The sequence below is a fragment of the Oncorhynchus keta genome, unplaced genomic scaffold (genome assembly GCF_023373465.1).
Source record: "Oncorhynchus keta strain PuntledgeMale-10-30-2019 unplaced genomic scaffold, Oket_V2 Un_contig_1422_pilon_pilon, whole genome shotgun sequence".
NCBI classification, from domain to species: Eukaryota; Metazoa; Chordata; class Actinopteri; order Salmoniformes; family Salmonidae; genus Oncorhynchus; species Oncorhynchus keta.
The window spans coordinates 60,552-83,372 of record NW_026278615.1 but is presented as its reverse complement, the minus strand read 5'-3'; the positions used below and the strand labels follow the sequence as shown (position 1 = coordinate 83,372).

The 22,821-nt window shown below is 45.9% G+C and overlaps 1 pseudogene; it reads right to left on the bottom strand.

Annotated features, from left to right (window-relative positions):
* Positions 1 to 1,042: 1,042 nt before the first annotated feature.
* Positions 1,043 to 22,821, bottom strand: part of LOC118382447 (SH3 and multiple ankyrin repeat domains protein 3-like) — a 76,874-nt pseudogene continuing 55,095 nt past the window's right edge.

Below are 22,821 nucleotides of genomic sequence, written 5' to 3'. Positions count from 1 at the left end.
CTGACACGGTAATGTAGTAGACTAACACGGTAATGTAGTAGACTAACACGGTAATGTAGTATACTGACACGGTAATGTAGTATACTGACAGGGTAATGTAGTAGACTGACAGGGTAATGTAGTAGACTGACAGGGTAATGTAGTAGACTGACACGGTAATGTAGTAGACTGACATGGTAATGTAGTAGACTGACAGGGTAATGTAGTAGACTGACATGGTAATGTAGTAGACTGACAGGGTAATGTAGTAGACTAACACGGTAATGTAGTATACTGACAGGGTAGTGTAGTAGACTGACACGGTAATGTAGTAGACTGACACAGCAATGTAGTAGACTGACGTGGTAATGTAGTAGACTAACACGGTAATGTAGTATACTGACAGGGTAGTGTAGTAGACTGACACGGTAATGTAGTAGACTGACAGGGTAATGTAGTAGACTGACACGGCAATGTAGTAGACTAACACGGTAATGTAGTAGACTGACGTGGTAATGTAGTAGACTGACGTGGTAATGTAGTAGACTGACACGGCAATGTAGTAGACTGACGTGGTAATGTAGTAGACTGACACGGCAATGTAGTAGACTGACGTGGTAATGTAGTAGACTGACACGGCAATGTAGTAGACTGACGTGGTAATGTAGTAGACTAACACGGTAATGTAGTAGACTGACAGGGTAATGTAGTAGACTGACAGGGTAATGTAGTAGACTGACACGGTAATGTAGTTGACTAACATGGTAATGTAGTAGACTAACACGGTAATGTAGTAGACTGACGTGGTAATGTAGTAGACTGACGTGGTAATGTAGTAGACTGACGTGGTAATGTAGTAGACTGACGTGGTAATGTAGTAGACTAACAGGGTAATGTAGTAGACTGACAGGGTAATGAAGTAGACTGACAGGGTAGTGTAGTAGACTGACAGGGTAATGTAGTAGACTGACACGGCAATGTAGTAGACTGACGTGGTAATGTAGTAGACTAACACGGTAATGTAGTAGACTGACAGGGTAATGTAGTAGACTGACGGGTAATGTAGTAGACTGACACGGTAATGTAGTAGACTGACACGGCAATGTAGTAGACTGACGTGGTAATGTAGTAGACTGACGTGGTAATGTAGTAGACTGACGTGGTAATGTAGTAGACTAACAGGGTAATGTAGTAGACTGACAGGGTAATGAAGTAGACTGACAGGGTAATGTAGTAGACTGACAGGGTAATGTAGTAGACTGACAGGGTAATGTAGTAGACTAACACGGTAATGTAGTAGACTGACAGGGTAATGTAGTAGACTGACAGGGTAATATAGTAGACTAACAGGTTAACGATGAAGTCTCATCCACCACTTCTCATCCTTCCCTAAACAGAATAAAGTTGTTATGAAACACAACATTTTATTTAAATATATCTATTCCTAATAAACATTTATCATCAATTTCATTATTGGAAAATATGTCGACATTGTAGATATTTCGATGGAGGAGGTATTTTCTTGTATATTCATAAAAAGTTAATACTAAATGCTCAACTCCATGTGATGCTGTCTTTGGAAAATAGATGTCTGAAAGCATACTGCCACTGGTGTTGCCAGGTTACAGCCACTGGTGTTGCCAGGTTACAGCCACTGGTGCTGCCAGAATACCTCCAGAGGGTTAGGGTTCAGGTGTGACAGCCCTTCAGTGATATCAGGGGTTAGAGGTTCAGTTGTCCAGCAGTTGTCGGAGTGCTCTCTCAATGTTCATGCGGTGCCCGACTCGTGTCACGCCTAGTTCAGCGAAGTCATCCTTGGTGAGGGCAGGGAGGTGGGAACCCTCAATCTCATGCTCCTGGAAGCGGGCACGATGCTCTGCCAAACCAACACTCTCCAGCCAGTCTCCCACATCATACTTACTCCACAGAGCTAGAGGGCGTTGGCGCCACGGCCGCAGGGCGAGCAAGGGGGAGCCCAGTACGGGGGAGGGGCAGGGGGAGGCGTGGGGGGAGGGGGAGGGTGAGCGGGAACGGGTTCGAGCGCTGGCACTCCGCATTACGAAGCGGACCTCCTTGGGCTCCGAAGGCAAGCTGAGGCTAGACGACTTGAGTATGGTGTGGTGGTGATGGGAGGAGCTAAGGCCAAAGCCCCGCCCAGGACTGACCTCTGACCTGTCTGGTGAGAGGACAGGGGCAGGTGAGGGGGAGGGACTGGGACTGCGGCGAGGTGTGATTGGGTAGCGGCTCCCCGGGCGGACTGTGTAGGTGGTGCCACCAAAACCTCTCTGGGAGATGGTGTGGACATCCCCAAGACTACTAAACAACCTGAGAGAGAGGGAGATGGAGGGGGAGAGGGAGATGGAGGGGGAGAGGGAGAGGGAGAGGGAGAGGGAGGGGGAGAGGGACAGGGAGAGGGAGGGGGAGAGGGAGAGGGAGGGGGAGAGGGACAGGGAGAGGGAGGGAGAGGGAGATGGAGGGGAAGAAGGACAGGGAGATGGAGGGGGAGGGAAAGAAGGACAGGGAGAGGGAGATGGAGGGAAAGAAGGACAGGGAGATGGAGGGAAAGAAGGACAGGGAGATGGAGGGAAAGAAGGACAGGGAGATGGAGGGGGAGAAGGACAGGGAGATGGAGATGGAGGGAAAGAAGGACAGGGAGAGGGAGATGGAGGGAAAGAAGGACAGGGAGATGGAGGGGGAGAAGGACAGGGAGATGGAGGGAAAGAAGGACAGGGAGATGGAGGGGAGAAGGAGAGGGAGAGGGAGGGGAGAGGGAGAGGGAGATGGAGGGAAGAAGGACAGGGAGAGGGAGATGGAGGGAAAGAAGGACAGGGAGAGGGAGATGGAGGGAAAGAAGGACAGGGAGAGGGAGATGGAGGGAGAAGGACAGGGAGATGGAGGGGGAGAAGGACAGGGAGATGGAGGGAAAGAAGGACAGGGAGATGGAGGGGAAAGAAGGACAGGGAGATGGAGGGGGAGAGGGAGAGGGAGATGGAGGGAATAAGGACAGGGAGATGGAGGGAACCACTTCTCAAGGACAGGGAGAGGGAGATGGAGGAAAGAAGGACAGGGAGATGGAGGGGAGAGGGACAGGGAGGGGAGAGGAGATGGAGGGAAAATATGGACAGGGAGATGGAGGGGAAGGACAGGGATATTCATAAAAAGATGGAGGGAAATGAAGGACAGGGAGATGGAGGGAAAGAAGGACAGGGTTGATGGAGGGGTGTTGAAGGACAGGGAGGGTGCTGCCAGGGAGATGGAGATGGTTAGGGAAAGAAGGACAGGGAGATGGAGGGGAGAAGGACAGGGCAGGGGAGGAGGGAGAGGAGATGGAGGGGGAGGGGGAACCCTCAGGACAGGGAGATGGAGGGAGGGAAACCAAGGACAGGGAGAGGGAGATGGAGGGAGACAGGACAGGGAGATGGAGGGGGAGAAGGACAGGGAGATGGGGGAGAAGGACAGGGAGATGGAGGGGAGAGGGAGAGGGGGGGGCAGAGGGAGAGGGAGATGGAGGGAAGAAAGGACAGGGAGATGGAGATGGAGGGAAAGAAGGACAGGGAGGAGATGGGGAAAGAGGACAGGGGCAGATGGAGGGGAGAAGGACAGGGAGATGGAGGGAAGAAGGACAGGGAGATGGAGGTGAAAGAAGGACAGGGAGATGGAGGGGAGGGAGAAGAGACTGGAAGGGAGGGATGGAGGGAAAGAAGGACAGGGAGATGGAGGGGAGGGGACAGGGAGGGGAGAGGGAGAGGAGATGGAGGGAAAGAAGGACAGGGAGATGGAGGGAGAGAGGACAGGGAGAGGAGGGAGAGGGAGATGGAGGGAAAGGGACAGGGAGATGGAGGGAGAGGGAGATGGGAGGGGGAGAGGGAGATGGAGATGGAGGGAAAGAAGGACAGGGAGATGGAGGGGGAGAAGGACAGGGAGGGGGAGAGGGAGATGGAGGGGAGGAGGGGGAGAAGGACAGGGAGATGGAGGGGGAGAAGGACAGGGAGGGGGAGATGGAGGGGGAGAAGGACAGGGAGATGGAGGGGGAGAAGGACAGGGAGATGGAGGGGGAGAAGGACAGGAGGGAGATGGAGATGGAGGGGAAGAGGGACAGGGAGATGGAGGGGGAGGGGGAGAGGGACAGAGGAAAGATAAAGCAACAACTGAACAGAGTTTAGCATCAAAACTACACATTTATTAGAGTTGTTAACTACTGCAGAATATTAATAACCCAACGATAGTCATGACCTAAAGAAGAATAGTCATAGTCTATTGAAGGAAGTCAGTGTCATCCATGCTGCAGCCAGTGACCTGTTAAGCACACATTCACCCACATCAGACATTAGGCAGTCCCTCCAGGATTCTGCGGTCGCATAATTCTAAGCAAAATCAACCAAACCACTTATATTAATCAAAATCTCACAAATTGTGACCAAACACTGCACTCTTACCGCATAAAACCATCCAATCAAAGAGGCTTCGCAATTTCGCCCAGTTTTACAGCTTAAAACAGCCTGATCGAACCACATGTCATCAAACGTGTTCCCCGTCAGTGTGTGAAGGTTTATAGATTACAACTGACAGGCAGAACAATCAACAGGTTTATAGATTACAACTGACAGGCAGAACAATCAACAGGTTTATAGATTACAACTGACAGGCAGAACAATCAACAGGTTTATAGATTACAACTGACAGGCAGAACAATCAACAGGTTTATAGATTACAACTGACAGGCAGAACAATCAACAGGTTTATAGATTACAACTGACAGGCAGAACAATCAACAGGTTTATAGATTACAACTGACAGGCAGAACAATCAACAGGTTTATAGATTACAACTGACAGGCAGAACAATCAACAGGTTTATAGATTACAACTGACAGGCAGAACAACAGGTTTATAGATTACAACAGGTTTATAGATTACAACTGACAGGCAGAACAATCAACAGGTTTATAGATTACAACTGACAGGCAGAACAATCAACAGGTTTATAGATTACAACTGACAGGCAGAACAATCAACAGGTTTATAGATTACAACTGACAGGCAGAACAATCAACAGGTTTATAGATTACAACTGACAGGCAGAACAATCAACAGGTTTATAGATTACAACTGACAGGCAGAACAATCAACAGGTTTATAGATTACAACTGACAGGCAGAACAATCAACAGGAATCCATTTCATTTACAAACAAAAAGCACAGCTAAAGATCATGCAAAACTATTTCAAAATGTTCTCCATGAAAGTGGGGGAAATAGTTTTGCTCTCCGTGCAACATTGTGCTGGAACACAGGAGAAAGTCCCTTCGACACAGGAGAAAGTCCCTTCGACACAGGAGAAAGTCCCTTCGACACAGGAGAAAGTCCCTTCGACACAGGAGAAAGTCCCTTCGACACAGGAGAAAGTCCCTTCGACACAGGAGAAAGTCCCTTCGACACAGGAGAAAGTCCCTTCGACACAGGAGAAAGTCCCTTCGACACAGGAGAAAGTCCCTTCGACACAGGAGAAAGTCCCTTCGACACAGGAGAAAGTCCCTTCGACACAGGAGAAAGTCCCTTCGACACAGGAGAAAGTCCCTTCGACACAGGAGAAAGTCCCTTCGACACAGGAGAAAGTCCCTTCGACACAGGAGAAAGTCCCTTCGACACAGGAGAAAGTCCCTTCGACACAGAAAGACCCTTCGACACAGGAGAAAGTCCCTTCGACACAGGAGAAAGTCTCTTCGACACAGGAGAAAGTCCCTGGAACACAGGAGAAAGTCCCTTCGACACTGGAGAAAGTCCCTTCGACACAGGAGAAAGTCCCTTCGACACAGGAGAAAGTCCCTTCGACACAGGAGAAAGTCCCTTCGACACAGGAGAAAGTCCCTGGAACACAGGAGAAAGTCCCTGGAACACAGGAGAAAGTCCCTTCGACACAGGAGAAAGTCCCTTCGACACAGGAGAAAGTCCCTTCGACACAGGAGAAAGACCCTTCGACACAGGAGAAAGACCCTTCGACACAGGAGAAAGTCCCTGGAACACAGGAGAAAGTCCCTTCGACACAGGAGAAAGTCCCTTCGACACAGGAGAAAGTCCCTTCGACACAGGAGAAAGACCCTTCGACACAGGAGAAAGTCCCTTCGACACAGGAGAAAGTCCCTTCGACACAGGAGAAAGACCCTTCGACACAGGAGAAAGTCACTTCGACACAGGAGAAAGTCCCTTCGACACAGGAGAAAGTCCCTTCGACACTGGAGAAAGTCCCTTCGACACTGGAGAAAGTCCCTTCGACACAGGAGAAAGTCCCTGGAACACAGGAGAAAGTCCCTTCGACACAGGAGAAAGTCCCTTCGACACAGGAGAAAGTCCCTTCGACACAGGAGAAAGACCCTTCGACACAGGAGAAAGACCCTTCGACACAGGAGAAAGTCCCTGGAACACAGGAGAAAGTCCCTTCGACACAGGAGAAAGTCCCTTCGACACAGGAGAAAGTCCCTTCGACACAGGAGAAAGTCCCTTCGACACAGGAGAAAGACCCTTCGACACAGGAGAAAGTCCCTGGAACACAGGAGAAAGTCCCTGGAACACAGGAGAAAGTCCCTTCGACACAGGAGAAAGTCCCTTCGACACAGGAGAAAGTCCCTTCGACACAGGAGAAAGACCCTTCGACACAGGAGAAAGTCCCTTCGACACAGGAGAAAGTCCCTTCGACACAGGAGAAAGTCCCTTCGACACAGGAGAAAGTCCCTTCGACACAGGAGAAAGTCCCTTCGACACTGGAGAAAGTCCCTTCGACACAGGAGAAAGTCCCTGGAACACAGGAGAAAGTCCCTGGAACACAGGAGAAAGTCCCTTCGACACAGGAGAAAGTCCCTTCGACACAGGAGAAAGTCCCTTCGACACAGGAGAAAGACCCTTTGACACAGGAGAAAGACCCTTCGACACAGGAGAAAGTCCCTGGAACACAGGAGAAAGTCCCTTCGACACAGGAGAAAGTCCCTTCGACACAGGAGAAAGACCCTTCGACACAGGAGAAAGTCCCTTCGACACAGGAGAAAGTCCCTTCGACACAGGAGAAAGACCCTGGAACACAGGAGAAAGTCCCTTCGACACTGGAGAAAGGCCCTTCGACACAGGAGAAAGTCCCTTCGACACAGGAGAAAGTCCCTTCGACACAGGAGAAAGTCCCTTCGACACAGGAGAAAGTCCCTTCGACACAGGAGAAAGTCCCTTCGACACAGGAGAAAGTCCCTTCGACACAGGAGAAAGTCCCTTCGACACAGGAGAAAGTCCCTTCGACACAGGAGAAAGTCCCTTCGACACAGGAGAAAGACCCTTCGACACAGGAGAAAGACCCTTCGACACAGGAGAAAGACCCTTCGACACAGGAGAAAGTCCCTGGAACACAGGAGAAAGTCCCTTCGACACAGGAGAAAGTCCCTTCGACACAGGAGAAAGACCCTTCGACACAGGAGAAAGACCCTTCGACACAGGAGAAAGACCCTTCGACACAGGAGAAAGTCCCTTCGACACAGGAGAAAGTCCCTTCGACACAGGAGAAAGTCCCTTCGACACAGGAGAAAGACCCTTCGACACAGGAGAAAGTCCCTTCGACACAGGAGAAAGTCCCTTCGACACAGGAGAAAGTCCCTTCGACACAGGAGAAAGTCCCTTCGACACAGGAGAAAGTCCCTTCGACACAGGAGAAAGTCCCTTCGACACAGGAGAAAGTCCCTTCGACACTGGAGAAAGCCCCTTCGACACTGGAGAAAGCACCTTCGACACTGGAGAAAGCACCTTCGACACTGGAGAAAGCCCCTTCGACACTGGAGAAAGCCCCTTCGACACTGGAGAAAGCCCCTTCGACACTGGAGAAAGTCACTTCGACACTGGAGAAAGTCACTTCAACACTGGAGAAAGTCACTTCAACACTGGAGAAAGTCACTTCAACAGAGGCGAAAGTCACTTCAACACAGGAGAAAGACCCTTCACTTCAAGAATGACTTACAGTTAGGCATTCATCTTAACATCTTACATACCAAGCATATATTAAGTTCCCTACAGGTTATAGTAAAGAGGAGAAGCCCCCAGTCCTACCTACCTACAAAAACACTATTGTAAATACTACAGTATACCACATTCTGCAAAACTGACAGTATACCACAGTCCACAAACACACTACTGTAAATACTACAGTTTACCACAGTCCAAAAAAACACCACGGTAAATACTACAGTATACCACAGTCCACAAACACACTACTGTAAATACTACAGTATACCACAGTCCACAAAAACACCACGGTAAATACTACAGTATACCACAGTCCACAAATACACTACTGTAAATACTACAGTATAAACTGGGTGTTTTGAGCCCTGAATTCTGATTGGCTGAAAGCCATGCTATATCAGACCGTATACCACTGGTATGACAAACCATTTAGTTTTACTGCTCTAATTCCATTGGTAACCAGTTTATAATAGCAATAAAGCACCTCGGGGGTTTGTGATATATATACCACGGCTAAGGGCTGTGTACAGGCACTCCGCATTGTGTCGTGCATAATAACAGTCCTAAGCCGTGGTGTATTGGTCATATACCACAGCTCCTCGGGCCATATCACTTAAGTATACCATAGTCTGCAAAAACACTACGAAAATATTAGAGTACTACAATCTGCAAAAACACTAAATCAATTATGGTACGTTATGACACGGTAATAACCATGTCATACCAGCTGACATAACTTATCAACCTGTTATAATATGTGCTAACAGCTGACATAACTTATCAACCTGTTATAATATGTCCTAACAGCTGACATAACTTATCAACCTGTTATAATATGTCCTAACAGCTGACATAACTTATCAACCTGTTATAATATGTCCTAACAGCTGACATAACTTATCAACCTGTTATAATATGTCCTAACAGCTGACATAACTTATCAACCTGTTATAATATGTCCTAACAGCTGACATAACTTATCAACCTGTTATATATAATATCATAACACTGTCATGGCACCTGTTGTTGATGACTGGGGTAAATGTTGCTGATGACTGGGGTAAATGTTGTTGATGACTGGGGTAAATGCTGCTGATGACTGGGGTAAATGTTGCTGATGACTGGGGTAAATGTTGCTGATGACTGGGGTAAATGTTGCTGATGACTGGGGTAAATGTTGCTGATGACTGGGGTAAATGCTGCTGATGACTGGGGTAAATGTTGCTGATGACTGGGGTAAATGTTGCTGATGACTGGGGTAAATGTTGCTAATGACTGGGGTAAATGTTGCTGATGACTGGGGTAAATGTTGCTGATGACTGGGGTAAATGTTGCTGATGACTGGGGTAAATGTTGCTGAATGACTGGGGTAAATGTTGCTAATATATATGCCATTTAGCTGACGCTTTTATCCAAAGCGACTTACAGTCATGTGTGCATACATTCTACGTATGGGTGGTCCCGGGAATCGAACCCACTACCCTGGCGTTACAAGCGCCATGCTCTACCAACTGAGCCACAGAAGGACCATGGGGTAAATGTTGTTGATGACTGGGGTAAATGTTGTTGATGACTGGGGTAAATGTTGCTGATGACTGGGGTAAATGTTGCTGAATGACTGGGGTAAATGTTGCTGATGACTGGGGTAAATGTTGCTGATGACTGGGGTAAATGTTGCTGATGACTGGGGTAAATGTTGCTGATGACTGGGGTAAATGTTGCTGATGACTGGGGTAAATGTTGCTGAATGACTGGGGTAAATGTTGCTAATGACTGGGGTAAATGTTGCTGATGACTGGGGTAAATGTTGCTGATGACTGGGGTAAATGTTGCTGATGACTGGGGTAAATGTTGCTGATGACTGGGGTAAATGTTGCTGAATGACTGGGGTAAATGTTGCTGATGACTGGGGTAAATGTTGCTGATGACTGGGGTAAATGTTGCTGATGACTGGGGTAAATGTTGCTGATGACTGGGGTAAATGTTGCTGATGACTGGGGTAAATGTTGCTGATGACTGGGGTAAATGTTGCTGATGACTGGGGTAAATGTTGCTGATGACTGGGGTAAATGTTGCTGAACTGGGGTAAATGCTGATGACTGGGGTAAATGTTGCTGATGACTGGGGTAAATGTTGCTGATGACTGGGGTAAATGTTGCTGAAATGACTGGGGTAAATGTTGCTGATGACTGGGGTAAATGTTGCTGAAACTGGGGTAAATGTTGCTGATGACTGGGGTAAATGTTGCTGACTGGGGTAAATGTTGCTGATGACTGGGGTAAATGTTGCTGATGACTGGGGTAAATGTTGCTGATGACTGGGGTAAATGTTGCTGATGACTGGGGTAAATGTTGCTGCTGACTGACTGGGGTAAATGTTGCTGATGACTGGGGTAAATGTTGCTGATGACTGGGGTAAATGTTGCTGAAATGACTGGGGTAAATGTTGCTGATGACTGGGGTAAATGTTGCTGATGACTGGGGTAAATGTTGCTGATGACTGGGGTAAATGTTGCTGATGACTGGGGTAAATGTTGCTGATGACTGGGGTAAATGTTGCTGATGACTGGGGTAAATGTTGCTGATGACTGGGGTAAATGTTGCTGAAATGTGACTGGGGTAAATGTTGCTGATGACTGGGGTAAATGTTGCTGATGACTGGGGTAAATGTTGCTGATGACTGGGGTAAATGTTGCTGATGACTGGGGTAAATGTTGCTGATGACTGGACTGGGGTAAATGTTGCTGATGACTGGGGTAAATGTTGCTGATGACTGGGGTAAATGTTGCTGGGGTAAATGACTGGGGTAAATGTTGCTGATGACTGGGGTAAATGTTGTTGATGACTGGGGTAAATGTTGCTGATGACTGGGGTAAATGTTGCTGATGACTGGGGTAAATGTTGTTGATGACTGGGGTAAATGTTGCTGATGACTGGGGTAAATGTTGCTGATGACTGGGGTAAATGTTGCTGATGACTGGGGTAAATGTTGCTGATGACTGGGGTAAATGTTGTTGATGACTGGGGTAAATGTTGTTGATGACTGGGGTAAATGTTGCTGATGACTGGGGTAAATGTTGCTGATGACTGGGGTAAATGTTGCTGATGACTGGGGTAAATGACTGGGGTAAATGTTGCTGATAAATGTTGCTGATGACTGGGGTAAATGTTGCTGATGACTGGGGTAAATGTTGCTGATGACTGGGGTAAAAATGTTGCTGATGACTGGGGTAAATGTATGCTGAATGACTGGGGTAAATGCTGCTGATGACTGGGGTAAATGTTGCTTATGACTGGGGTAAATGTTGCTGATGACTGGGGTAAATGTTGCTGATGACTGGGGTAAATGTTGCTGATGACTGGGGTAAATGTTGCTGATGACTGGGGTAAATGTTGCTGATGACTGGGGTAAATGTTGCTGATGACTGGGGTAAATGTTGCTGATGACTGGGGTAAATGCTGCTGATGACTGGGGTAAATGTTGCTGATGACTGGGGTAAATGTTGCTGATGACTGGGGTAAATGCTGCTGATGACTGGGGTAAATGTTGCTGATGACTGGGGTAAATGTTGCTGATGACTGGGGTAAATGCTGCTGATGACTGGGGTAAATGTTGCTGATGACTGGGGTAAATGCTGTTGATGACTGGGGTAAATGCTGCTAATGACTGGGGTAAATGTTGATGGATTACTGGGGTAAATGCTGGGGCAGATTTCAGGAGCAGGACAAGACACCCTCTTATTTAGTTATTTTTTAATACTCTTTGTGTAGTACTTCTTACACCTTTTTCTCTCCAATTTTCAGTCTTGTAACATCGCTGCAATGCCCATATGGACTCGAGAGGGGTGAAGGTTAAGACCCATGCCGAAACACGACCCTGCCAAGCCGCACTGCTTCTTGACACACTGCTCGCCTAAACCGGAAGCCAGTCACACCAATGTCATGGAGGAAACATCCTACAACTGGAAACCATGTCAGCGTGCATGCGCCCGGCCAACCACAGGAGTCGATAGAGTGCGTTGAGACAAGGACGTCCGGCTGGCCAAACCCTCCCTGATCCGGACGATGTTGGGCCAGTTGTCCGTCACCTCATGGGTCTCCCGGTTACGAACTGGCTGCGACACAGCCCGGGATCGAACCCGGATGCAGTGCCTTAGACCGCTGAGCCACTCGGGAGGCCACACCCTCTTGTTGACTGATGACTGATATAAGGGCCTGTATGTGATAGGCCACACCCTCTTGTTGACTGATGACTGATATAAGGGCCTGTATGTGATAGGCCACACCCTCTTGGTGACTGATGACTGATATAAGGGCCTGTATGTGATAGGCCACACCCTCTTGTTGACTGATGACTGATATAAGGGCCTGTATGTGATAGGCCACACCCTCTTGGTGATTGATGACTGATATAAGGGCCTGTATGTGATAGGCCACACCCTCTTGTTGACTGATGACTGATATAAGGGCCTGTATGTGATAGGCCACACCCTCTTGTTGACTGATGACTGATATAAGGGCCTGTATGTGATAGGCCACACCCTCTTGGTGACTGACTAATATAAGGGCCTGTATGTGATAGGCCACACCCTCTTGGTGACTGATATAAGGGCCTGTATGTGATAGGCCACACCCTCTTGTTGACTGATGACTGATATAAGGGCCTGTATGTGATAGGCCACACCCTCTTGGTGATTGATGACTGATATAAGGGCCTGTATGTGATAGGCCACACCCTCTTGGTGACTGATGACTGATATAAGGGCCTGTATGTGATAGGCCACACCCTCTTGGTGACTGATATAAGGGCCTGTATGTGATAGGCCACACCCTCTTGTTGACTGATGACTGATATAAGGGCCTGTATGTGATAGGCCACACCCTCTTGGTGACTGATGACTGATATAAGGGCCTGTATGTGATAGGCCTATCTGGCTCATATGTAGGTGTCATAAAATAACGCAATGTATGTCACAAAAGGTGTAAATATGAGGTCATGACAGTGATATGACATTATTATGACATGTTATGTCAGCTGTTATAATGTATTATGACATGGTTATGACTGTGTCATAACATATGACACAGGGTGTCAGGTAAAGTGTTACCTAAATTACTATAGTAAATAATACAGTTTTCTTTAACTACAGTATTTATACTATAGTTAACTCTGAAAACTACAATATACTACAGTAAATATGACAGTATTTATACCAAAGTATATTAAAGTATTTTTTCATGTACGAGAACTGAGCACATAAATGTACTAGTCTAGAGAGACAGTTATCATTAGAGCACTAGTCTAGAGAGACAGTTATCATTAGGGCACTAGTCTAGAGAGACAGTTATCATTAGAGCACTAGTCTAGAGAGACAGTTATCATTAGAGCACTAGTCTAGAGAGAGTTATCATTAGGGCACTAGTCTAGAGAGACAGTTATCATTAGGGCACTAGTCTAGAGAGACAGTTATCATTAGGGCACTAGTCTAGAGAGAGATTATCATTAGGGCACTAGTCTAGAGACAGTTATCATTAAATATAATCTAGACAGTATCATTAGAGCAATAGTCTAGAGAGACAGTTATCATTAGAGCACTAGTCTAGAGAGACAGTTATCATTAGGGCACTAGTCTAGAGAGACAGTTATCATTAGAGCACTAGTCTAGAGAGACAGTTATCATTAGGGCACTAGTCTAGAGAGACAGTTATCATTAGGGCACTAGTCTAGAGAGACAGTTATCATTAGAGCACTAGTCTAGAGAGACAGTTATCATTAGGGCACTAGTCTAGAGAGACAGTTATCATTAGAGCACTAGTTAAAGAGACAGATATCATTAGAGCACTAGTCTAGAGAGGTTATCATTAGGGACCTAGTCTAGAGAGACAGTTATCATTAGGGCACTAGTCTAGAGAGACAGTTATCATTAGGGCACTAGTCTAGAGACAGTTATCATTAGGGCACTAATCTAGAGAGACAGTTATCATTAGGGCACTAGTCTAGAGAGACAGTTATCATTAGAGCACTAGTCTAGAGAGACAGTTATCATTAGGGCACTAGTCTAGAGAGACAGTTATCATTAGGGCACTAGTCTAGAGAGACAGTTATCATTAGGGCACTAGTCTAGAGAGACAGTTATCATTAGGGCACTAGTCTAGAGAGACAGTTATCATTAGAGCACTAGTCTAGAGAGACAGTTATCATTAGGGCACTAGTCTAGAGAGACAGTTATCATTAGGGCACTAGTCTAGAGAGACAGTTATCATTAGGGCACTAGTCTAGAGAGACAGTTATCATTAGAGCACTAGTTAGAGAGAGATTATCATTAGGGCACTAGTCTAGAGAGAGGTTATCATTAGAGCACTAGTCTAGAGAGGTTATCATTAGGACACTAGTCTAGAGAGACAGTTATCATTAGGGCACTAGTTAGAGAGAGATTATCATTAGGGTACTAGTCTAGAGAGACAGTTACCATTAGGGCACTAGTTAAAGAGACAGATATCATTAGAGCACTAGTCTAGAGAGGTTATCATTAGGGACCTAGTCTAGAGAGACAGTTATCATTAGGGCACTAGTCTAGAGAGACAGTTACCATTAGGGCACTAGTTAAAGAGACAGATATCATTAGGGCACTAGTTAAAGAGACAGTTATCATTAGGGCACTAGTCTAGAGAGACAGTTATCATTAGGGCACTAGTCTAGAGAGACAGTTATCATTAGAGCACTACTCTAGAGAGACAGTTATCATTAGGGCACTAATCTAGAGAGACAGTTATCATTAGGGCACTAGTCTAGAGAGACAGTTATCATTAGGGCACTAGTCTGGAGAGACAGTTATCATTAGGGCACTAGTCTAGAGAGACAGTTATCATTAGGGCACTAGTCTAGAGAGACAGTTATCATTAGAGCACTAGTCTCGAGAGACAGTTATTAGGGCACTAGTCTAGAGAGACAGTTATCATTAGGGCACTAGTCTAGAGAGACAGTTATCATTAGAGCACTAGTCTAGAGAGACAGTTATCATTAGGGCACTAGTCTAGAGAGACAGTTATCATTAGGGCACTAGTCTAGAGAGACAGTTATCATTAGGGCACTAGTCTAGAGAGACAGTTATCATTAGGGCACTAATCTAGAGAGACAGTTATCATTAGGGCACTAGTCTAGAGAGACAGTTATCATTAGGGCACTAGTCTAGAGAGACAGTTATCATTAGGGCACTAGTCTAGAGAGACAGTTATCATTAGGCACTAGTCTGGAGAGACAGTTATCATTAGAGCACTAGTCTGGAGAGACAGTTATCATTAGGGCACTAGTCTAGAGAGACAGTTATCATTAGGGCACTAGTCTAGAGAGACAGTTATCATTAGAGCACTAGTCTAGAGAGACAGTTATCATTAGAGCACTAGTCTAGAGAGACAGTTATCATTAGGGCACTAGTCTAGAGAGACAGTTATCATTAGGGCACTAGTCTAGAGAGACAGTTATCATTAGGGCACTAGTCTAGAGAGACAGTTATCATTAGAGCACTAGTCTAGAGAGACAGTTATCATTAGGGCACTAGTCTAGAGAGACAGTTATCATTAGGGCACTAGTCTAGAGAGACAGTTATCATTAGGGCACTAGTCTAGAGAGACAGTTATCATTAGAGCACTAGTCTAGAGAGACAGTTATCATTAGGGCACTAGTTAGAGAGAGATTATCATTAGGGCACTAGTTAGAGAGAGATTATCATTAGGGTACTAGTCTAGAGAGACAGTTACCATTAGGGCACTAGTTAAAGAGACAGATATCATTAGGGCACTAGTTAAAGAGACAGTTATCATTAGGGCACTAGTTAAATATACAGTTATAATTAGGGCACTAGTTAAAGAGACAGTTATAATTAGGGCACTAGTTAAAGAGACAGTTATCATTAGGGCACTAGTTAAAGAGACAGTTATCATTATGGCACTAGTTAAAGAGACAGTTATAATTAGGGCACTAGTTAAAGAGACAGTTTTCTTTAGAACACTACTTTAGAGAGGAAAGAGTTTTCATTAGGCTACTGGCGTAGCGAATAGAGAGTTAGTTCATGTTAGTTTATTATGTAGATAGGAAGAGGCGGTGTTTACCCAGCAATCTAAAACCTACGCTTTACTCTCTCCATTGTCTTGGCGACATCTGCAAGAACACAGAGAAATACATGCTAACTCTATTGTTACCTAGAACACAGAAATACATGCTAACTCTATTGTTACCTAGAATACAGAAATACATGCTAACTCTATTGTTACCTAGAACACAGAAATACATGCTAACTCTATTGTTACCTAGAACACAGAAATACATGCTCACTGTGCTGTTACCTAGAACACAGAGAAATACATGCTCACTCTGTTGTCACCTAGAACACAGAGAAACCACATGCTAGCTGTGAAATGACCCATGACAAAGAGAAACCACAAGCTCACTGTGCTGTTACCAAGAACACAGAGAAATACATGCTCACTGTGATGTTACCTAGAACACAGATAAATACATGCTCACTCTGCTGTTACCAGGAACACAGAAATACATGCTCATACATGTTACCTCGTGGAATATATTAATGCAGTGAGGTTACCTTGCTCCGCCCACAGGGGACCTGTGTCCAGGGTCCAGCAGTCCTGCAGGCTCCTCCCCGAGTGAGTGGGAGTCTTTACTGAGTAACTGGAGACGTGAGGCCAGCTCCAGCCCACCACCCCCCACGGCAGTTGGCCTGCCCTCCTCAGGGCTACTCTGCCTGGGTCGAGACTCGGACACCTCCCCCCAAAGTTTAGATCTCCTCTGTAACACATAACAATCAACAAACCAATATCAACAACAACTGGAAAGAAAGAGCAAAGTCATGCGACTGAAATCCATGAACACCGAAAGGAGTATGTTACTGGATAATACAGCAGGAAATGGGGTTAGGGCATATCAATGACCCAAGCCCAGTTCATTTAATCCCTACCATTGTGTCGCTGAGTTGTCATAATGCTGCAGCAAATGTACATTATGCCCGGGGGGTTATATGTCCCTCTTACTACCCTGAATGTCTCTGCTGATCCTACAGCTGTTGTATGCAGTAATCATGTGTGATTTGTTCAGGGGCAGAACGACAGATATGCATGTTGTCAGCTTGGGGATTTGAACTTGCAACCTTTCAGTTACTAGTCCAACGCTCTAACCACTAGGCTACCCTGCCGCCCCAATTATAGTCTGCTGCTGGAAAAACACATGTGCTATATATAGATAGATAAATAGTTACCTGTAAAACAGAACACAGAGGGTGTTCTTTAATGGAAGCCTCTCCAACATTATCCAGGTAGAATCAGGAATTCCCCAGGGCAGCTGTCTAGGCCCTTACTTTTTTCTATTAGGCAAGTCAGTTGAGAACAAATTAATTATTTATAAGGATGGCCTACACCAGCCAAATGCAGACAATGCTGGGCCAATTGTGCGCCGCCCTACGGGACTCCCAATCACGGCTGGTTGTGATACAGCCTGGATTCGAACCAGGGTGTCTGTAATGACACCTTTGCACTGAGCTGCAGTGCCTTAGACCGCTATGCCAATCTTACTAACGACATGCCACTCACTGGATTACAGTACTGCAACACTTAAAGAGCTACAGGCAGTTTCAGAAAAGTTGGCAAGAAATAAGTTAGCTCTAAATATTTCAAAAACTAAAAGTATTGTATTTGAGATCAATTATTCACTAAACCCTTAACCACAACTAAATCTTGTTTTCTTGCACCTGGACTACTGTTCAGTCATGCGTTCAGGTATTTGAGATCCGAGAAACTTCGGAAATTACTATTGGCTCAGAACAGGGCAGCACGGCTGGCTCTTAAATGAACACAGAGAGCTAACATCCTAGCATGTCAATCTCTCCTGGCTCAAAGTAGGGGACAGATTGACTTCATCAATATTTGTTTTTGTAAGAAGTATTGACATTCTGAATGCACTGAACTGTCTGTTTAAACTACTAGCACAGCTCGGACACCCATTCATACCCTACAAGACATGCCACCAGAGGTCTCTTCACAGTCCCTAAGTCCAGAACAGACTATGGGAGGGTCATAGTCCTACATAGAGCCATGACTACATGGACCTATATTCCACATCAGGTATCTGATGCCAGCAGTAGAATCATATTTTTAAAACGAATAAAGATACACCTTTTGGAACATCGAGGACTGTGAACAGACACACACACAGACACAGACACACATACACATGATAACACACACATGTACACATTCATTTTGTATTGTAAATATGTGGTAGTAGAGTAGTGGCCTTAGAGCACACACTGTGTTGTGAAATGTAATGGCATGTAATATTTTGTATTGTACATAACTGCCATAATGTTTCTGGTCCCCAGGAAGAGTAGCTGATGTCTTGGCAGCAGCTACCGGGGATCCATAATAAACCCCAGGAAGAGTAGCTGATGTCTTGGCAGCAGCTACCAGGGATCCATAATAAACCCCAGGAGGAGTAGCTGATGTCTTGGCAGCAGCTACCGGGGATCCATAATAAACCCCAGGAAGAGTAGCTGATGTCTTGGCAGCAGCTACCGGGGATCCATAATAAACCCCGGGAAGAGTAGCTGATGTCTTGGCAGCAGCTACCGGGGATCCATAATAAACCCCAGGAAGAGTAGCTGATGTCTTGGCAGCAGCTACCGGGGATCCTTAATAAATTAAAGGTGTACAGCCATGTAGAAACGGTACAAACACAGCAAACCGATGCAGCCCACTCATCCTGTGGTAGAGTCACATTGAACAGGTACAACTCTGGGTGATGACATCATCAAAGGGGAAAGGTCAAGGCCAATAATAACCATGAACACATGAATAGTAATCATACCATACTGCAGTACAATAACATACTATACTAACATACTACTAACATACTATACTAAGGACAATAACATATTGAATGTCATTATTGATATAGCGTCCACACTATGACAGTAACCCTACTAACCCATATAGATGGATTCAGGGCTCTTGTGCCAGAAAGCCTGTTTTAATATGTGCAGCGTCATTGAGGGCTTCACCATGTTTAAGTATTTTGTACTTATTAAGTTCAAAGTCAAGGAAAGTAATATTGAATTGCGTGTGGGCATTCCTTGTCAAGTTACTACATCTTCTTGGTGAAGGATAACACTTGATCAGCATGTACAGGGCGATGTGCTAAGAAACAGTGGAGGTAGTCAGTTCAGCTAACGTAGGCTAATGCCATTAGTATGAGGTTGTAGGTAACAAGAACATTTCCCAGGACATAGACATATCTGATATTGGCAGAAAGCTTAAATTCTTGTTAATCTAGGGTGTCCAATGTACAGTAGCTATTACAGAGAAAGCATACCATACTATTGTTTGAGGAGAGTGCACAGTTTGGAGCATGAAAAGTTATCAATAAACAAATTAGGCACATTTGGGCAGTCTTGATACAACACTTTGAACAGAAATGCAATGGTTCATTGGATCAGGTGAACTTTGCACATACACTGCTGCTATCTAGTGGCCAATATCTAAATTGCATCTGGGCTGTAATAATACATTATGGCCTTTCTCTGGCATTTCAAAAATGTTGGTACAAAAAAATATATAAAAAAGGGTTGTTTTTTCTTTGTATTATCTTTTGTGTTATATTCTCCTACATTCCTTCCACAATCTTCAAAGTGTTTCCTTTCAAATGGTACCAAGAAAATTAATATCCTTGCTTCGGGGCCTGAGCTACAGGCATTTAGATTTTGGTATGTCATTTTCGGCAAAACATTTTTTTAAAGGGGCCGATCCTTATAAATGAGCGACAGAGAGCAGGCACCGCTGGAGACAAACGCTGACGGTGACAATCAGCAGCATGTGGAAATTGCTAACGAGCATCAAGGACAAGTTGGCGTAATAATGGCAATGTTTGGGACTATCACTGAGGTTGTGGAAGAGAATGAGGACTGGATGGAATTTGTGGAATGGTTGGGACACTTTTTCTTGGAAAATGGAATTACAGATGAGGCTAAACAGCGCTTTATTCTCTTGAGTGTGTGTCGGACTAAAACCTACAAGCTAATGAGGAATTTGGCTACACCACGGACACTGGGAGTTGCTCTTGTTCAGACTCACCACAAATCAATGCCTTCAGTGATTCAAATTCAACTACCATTTTCAGAAAACAGGTCAGTCTGTTGCTGAATTACGTGAGCTCTGTGAACACTGAGTTTGGGGCTATGTTAGAGGATATGCTCCGTGATAGATTAGCCTGTGGCATTAATGAGGACAGCATACAGTGCCGTTTGCTGGGTGAAGCCACACCGACTTTCAATCTCAAGGGATGGAGATGGCCACCAGTAATGTCAAAAATATTCAAAAGGCCAACAGTGTAAGTTGTGCAGGTGACAAAAGAGGCAGCAGGAAAAAGGGAAAAGCAGTGGAATGTTTTAGATGTGGGGGAACACAAACAACTGTAAGTTCAATGAGTCTGTCTGCCACAATTGCAACAAAAAGAGACATTTAGCTAAAACATGCAGGGGTCCTAGGAGCAAGCCAGAGGGTGGACACACTGGGCAGGACAAGTTCACAGCAATGAAGCCAGAGTCAGCAGCACGCCACCTAGATTCCACACTTCAAGATTGCTTCGATCACGTGGACTGGGATATGTTACGGATAGCATCGGACAATTGATGTATACGGTGATTCGGTGAGTGAGTTTATTAACAGGTGCATCGCAAGGCAACCGGAAACATGACAGAATAAACACTGTAGCTATTCCCTCCGCAAGGCAATCAAACAAGCTAAGCATCAGTATAGAGACAAAATAAAGCCGTAATTCAATGGCTCAGACACGAGACGTATGTGGCAGGGTCTACAGTCGATCACGGACTACAAAAAGAAAACCAGCCCCATCGCGAACCACGATGTCCTGCTCCCAGGCAAACTAAACACCTTCTTTGCTTGCTTTGAGGACAATACAGTGCCACTGACACGGCCCGCTACCAATACGTGCGGGCTCTCCTTCACTGCAGCCAATGTGAGTAAAACATTTAAACGTATTAACCTTCGCAAGGCTGCCGGCCCAGACGGCATCCCTTGCCGCGTCCTCAGAGCATGTGTTTACGGACATATTCAATCAATCCCTATCCCAGTCTGCTGTTCCCACATGCTTCAAGAGGGCCACCATTGTTCCTGTTCCCAAGAAAGCGAAGGTAAATGAGCTATACGACTATCGCCCCAGTATCACTCACTTCCGTCATCATGAAGTGCTTTGAGAGACTAGTCAAGGATCATATCACCTCCACCCTACATGACACCCTAGACCCACTCCAATTTGCTTACCGCCCCAATAGGTCCACAGACAATGCAATCGCAACCACACTGCCCAAGAGGAATACCTATGTAAGATATCTGTTCATCGATTACAGCTCAGCATTTAATACCATAGAACCCTCCAAACGTGTCATTAAGCTCGAGACCCTGGGTCTCGACTCTGCCCTGTGCAACTGGGTCCTGGACTTTCTGACGGGTCGCCCCCAGGTGGTGAGGGTAGGAAATAACATCTCCACCCTGCTGATCCTCAACACTGGGGCCCCACAAGGGTGTGTTCTCAGCCCTCTCCTGTACTCCCTGTTCAACCATGACTGCATGGCCATGCACGCCTCCAACTCAATCATCAAGTTTGCAGACGACACTACAGTGGTAGGCTTGATTACCAACAACGACGAGACGGCCTACAGGGAGGAGGTGAGGGTCCTCGGAGTGTGGTGTCAGGAAAATAACCTCACACTCAACGTCAACAAAACAAAGGAGATGATCGTGGACTTCAGGATACAGCAGAGGGATCACCCAAAGTGTTAAGTTCCTCAGCTGCTCCAAAAAGACTGTAAATGGAAGTGCGGGCCAGCTCAAGAGAAAGCTTTCAAAGAAGTGAAAGCACTGCTACAATCACCAAAACTGCTTGTTCATTGGATGTCATAAGGTGTATGCACCAATTTGTAAGTCGCTCTGGATAAGAGCGTCTGTTAAATGACTTAAATGTAAATGTAAATGTAAATGTGATCAAGACAAAGAGATCATTCTGTCATGTGATGCCTCGCCCTATGGCGTCGGGGCAGTACTCTGTAATCAGATGGAGGAGAAACCCATTGGATTCGCATCACACACGCTGACGAGTTCTGAGAAGAGTTATTCACAGTTAGACAAGGAAGGTCTGGCCATAGTTTTGGCTGTGAAACGCTTTCATCAGTACCTCTACTGTCGTCATTTCACCATATGCACTGACCACCAACCACTGATGAGCCTGTTCAGTGAATCAAGATGCATTTCTCCAATGGCTTCAGCAAGGATACAGCACTGGGCCCTCACACAGTCAGCTTAACAGTATACTATAGTTTACAGAGCGGGGAAGGACAATGCAGACGCAGACACACTCAGCCGTCTCCCGCTACCAGAGATGCCTGCCACAACTGTGGTGCCTCTCCAGACAATTCTCCTAATGGAAAGATTGTCAAACTCACATGTGAATACCAAATAGATCAAACAGTGGACAGACCGGGATCCTATCCTGACCCAGGTGAAAAGGTTCCTTATGCAGGTTTGGCCTCCCGTCATAGAGGATGAGGGACTGAGACCTTCTGCAAAGTGTCAAACTGAGCTGAGTGTGCAGGATGGCTGCATACTCTGGTGGTCCAGAGTGGTTTGTTCCGGCCACTGGTCCTGCACAAGTCATGGATGAGGTCCATCTGGTGGCCTAACATGGATCAGGATGCAGAAAACAAAGTGAAATCATGTTCTGAGCACCAGACCAACCAGAAGATGGCTCCGCCCACACCGCTACATCTGTGGG